The following is a 3969-nucleotide window of genomic DNA, read 5'->3' on the forward strand; positions in this document are numbered from 1 at the left end:
AGTATGATTTACATTTACTGCACTAACTGCGGTGCTAGTCAACTCAAAAGAGGACAGGTTAGATGGAATGAGTAAACCCAATTCCATAAATAGTAAAAAGGTGGAAGGAAACACATCCAATCCAACCAATGCCTGACTCATATGTTGCATATCTGTGCAATATACACAGGTTTTAGTTGTGTAACCACTGGGATGTCTAAAAAGATCAAAACCAGTGAATTACAAAGTTTTGTGATAATGCCAAGCTGTAAACAGACATGACAAGTGTATGGTTTTGCCCAGAACAGTCGGGGGGTTGAGACGGCAAGCCACTTTTCACTGAGCATCTCCGCTTACTAATGTAAGTATCAACAATGACACAGCTACTTTGGAATGCGGCCCACAACCATCCCAGTCGCCCTGAACAAGAAGTAAGGTTGTGGTGATATAATAACATATCAACCCTGAAGTAAGTGTCCACACTCAAACAATATGGAGCCATAAGGAAGACAAATCTTTTCATCAAGCATCTCCGCTTACCAATGTAAGTATCAACAATGTCATGACTACTTTGAAATGCAACCCACAGCCAACCCAATTATTCAAAGTGAGGAAATTAGATATAAGTTGTGGATGACATGACACCATACCACCACAGATTTGTATAGTGTGCTGTGAATATCCGTGTATACATACACAGTACACAAACACATGAATAAGCATTTTAGTAAAATTGGATATAGAGTTCAGCTACAATGCCTGAACACAAAAAAAAAGTTTAATACCATTATGAATCAGGTTACTCACAAGGAGCGGTAGGGTTATGATAGACAAAGGAATTGCCATGAGATAAATGATAAGCATTGCATAAAACTCATTTACTCAGATAACCAGTACCTTACCTGGAGCTTCCCAAATTCACAAAGCAAGTAGTCATAGATCATAGGTGTACATATTAGTCCAATAAATGATCATAATATGGTTGAAACACAAGAGGACAGATCTCACCTTGTCATAACAGGGAATCCAGATCCAATCTGAGATTCTCTGACATCACAAAGCAAGCTTTTAAGTTAGAGCTATTACGCTATTGGGGGTCCCAGAGGGAGGCCAATCAGCACCATCTCTTAGTGATGACTTCAGCTTAGAGCTTGAAAATGTTAAATTACACAGGTTTTACTGATGGCCGGTCAGCCTAACTCAGCTCAAGTGTAATAACCATTATTCATTCTCCAATCTGCCTTCACTAATAGACTACAAATACGGGTGAAATAGCCGGACAAAAATCACTAGGATTATCGTTCACAAGCCTTCCACCTAATCCGTAAGAACCCGACACGCCCAAAGTAAGCTATTAGAGCCAACCTCGAACATGACGAAATTCAGACTCTAGTTAGGCAGGTAATAGCCCAATGGAGCCTAAAATAAAACACTGATGAGTTATGATCGCTTACTGGACAATAGCACCCAGATAAGACTATGGATTCTAATTATTATGAAATTAAGGCAGCTCCGCATTACCTCATCTCTGTAACCCAATACTGCGCAATATTAGTCTACAGAGACTACAGTTCTCACAATTACCTCACTCTGAAAGTTCATAGAATGCTGTATAAGCGATTCTAATCCATTCAGAATTACACAATAAATAACTAACAAGTTACAGTGTGAAGTGAGTGTAGGTATATTTGGTGTGATATAATGCATAGATACCAAATAATATAAGAAACTATAGTGCAAAACATGTCATAGGACACTAATTGTCTGAATGGGTTATGTCTTCCTCGAGGCAAATAATTCTTAGCTCATTTAGGTCTATCAATGTTAGACTTGTGAGAGATGTAGATAGTAATTCTCGTGATAGACACTATCCATCCATACAATGACGCAAAATTATGATCAGAAACGCATTCGCAGTGCATTCCCACATATAAAACACACAAAACGTAAGATTAAACACATGGTCCTAGGTCTCCTCAAGATTTTCCTACGGTTCTCACGCCCTAACGCAGTATAGTCTGATTTAAGAAAAGTCTCGGTTCCAATATAATTTTAAACAAGGACTTCTATAATCTAATAAAGAAAAGGACTTTCTGACAAACAGAATTGAGGTAGGATGGAACCAAAAACTTCTCCAAATCTGACATACTCCCTAAACCATACCAAAAGCATGCTCATTACCTCTTATTTACCTGTAAGGTAATAAACAATCACCTGGTATTCACAACCACTACACAAGAAACACATCACAAAATGCCTATTTTTCACTACACACAAACATCACGCTCCTAGCTAAATTACAAACCCTATTTCGCACGCAAACAATAATTAATCGCGGAAATCTAGATCACTATATGGACCTGCCTAATTCTACACTTCGCGAGAGAATCTCAACCTGCCTAGCGGTTTGGCACGGAGGTTGAAGCAGCCTTCAGATAGTGCCACCACGGCAGTCCCATTTGTATCAAAAACAATAGGAGCCACGCCCAATTTGTGAGCAATTCTAGGAATGAATCTACGTTCTAGAACTTTCTTTAACCCAAAGGCAGTCGTGAAGCATATCCAGACACGCCACGCTAGCACGCTACATAGGTCCGAATACCGACAACGCGAATCCTTGGAAGAAAATGCAACAAGCACCCAGCTTCAGTCGCGATCTGAATAGGGCGCCACATCTCAACAGGACCCCACTGCAGCACCCAGAGACCACTGCGGCCACGTGCCGGACACGCCAACAACCGACGATTACAGGGATAATTAAACAAGCAAACTACAGAAAATAACGAGAATACTGCTAGGAAACAACAGCATCTCATTGCTATTTTCCAATAAGAATTAAACAAGAAAACTCACAAAATGGAGGATTTGGCAAACCTGAAGCCACATACCTGAACGGGCAGAGTTTCTGCTTACGCGGCCGAGAGCCGAAGAAGGAAAGAAAGAGCGAGCCCGCTCGCGCAACGCGCTTTTTATAACCTTCGAGGCTTCTAGAAACTTCCATTCTTCCCGGAAACGGGGTTCTCAAACATATCTTTACTACACCTCCCTACTACTCCCTGTATTGCCATCAACAAATTGCAACTCCAACACTGAACAAATTCATCATCATCATCATGCAAACCGATACACGTCCCATCGCCGGCTCCGGCCTCCTTTCAGAACGCGAAGTCCGGGCTCCAGCCCCCACGTTTGCCCAGTGCAAAATATCAACTTGCTAAGAGAATCAATTGCTTTCCAATTGACTTGACAAAACAATTATTGTAGTTGGTCGAAAAGTACTCATTTCGTATTTTTAGTAACAATTTATGTGATTTTTGTTGTTTGTTGACTGTGCTCGTTATACTCTTAAAACCGCTGCATCTCAGACCACCGTGCAGTCACCATCCCACACAAGTACGCCAAACCAAGTCAATCAAACCTGCGTCGGAAGCTGGCCAAACCCAGCTCCCAAGATTCGATCCAAACAAAAGACGACATCTAAACAACCAAAACAAATAAATGAATAAATACATAAACAGAGCAAGTCAAAGAAAAGCCTGTATAAAGTATGAAACGTTACCCCTAAAAAGTGGTAAAAAATTATTTTAATGGTATTTCTCTTCTAATAGACTTCTTCTCGTCAAGCCTATATTCGGTCTCGATTGGCTATTTATAAATCTCACGTTCTTATTATTGGCTGTAAAATTCTCAAGTTAGACACATATCATACAAATAAAATATTACATAATTTGAATTTTAAATTATTATGATAATAATTAAATAATTGAATTTTAGTTGAAAATACATGAAATTTCTAAACGGACCTAGCTTCTAGGCGCATTAATGTTACTAAACCGTATCTCAGACAGCTCGAACCAGCTGTTGTCACGTAAACGATACTCGAAAGTCTAACTAGAATTTGATATCAAATACTAAACAAAATGGCAATTATAATTATTGAAGTTACTATTAAACTCCTAAACTACCAAATCAAGTATTCGTTTAGTGCAA

At 39.4% G+C, this 3969-nt stretch overlaps 1 protein-coding gene across 2 annotated transcripts in view; it reads left to right on the forward strand.

The window, feature by feature from the left end:
- LOC141435443 (carbonic anhydrase-related protein 10-like) overlaps nucleotides 1-3969 on the forward strand; it is a 96481-nt gene that overhangs the window by 23228 nt on the left and 69284 nt on the right. The gene's annotated exons all lie outside the window — the stretch shown is intronic.

Source organism: Choristoneura fumiferana, chromosome 15 (assembly GCF_025370935.1).
Source record: "Choristoneura fumiferana chromosome 15, NRCan_CFum_1, whole genome shotgun sequence".
NCBI classification, from domain to species: Eukaryota; Metazoa; Arthropoda; class Insecta; order Lepidoptera; family Tortricidae; genus Choristoneura; species Choristoneura fumiferana.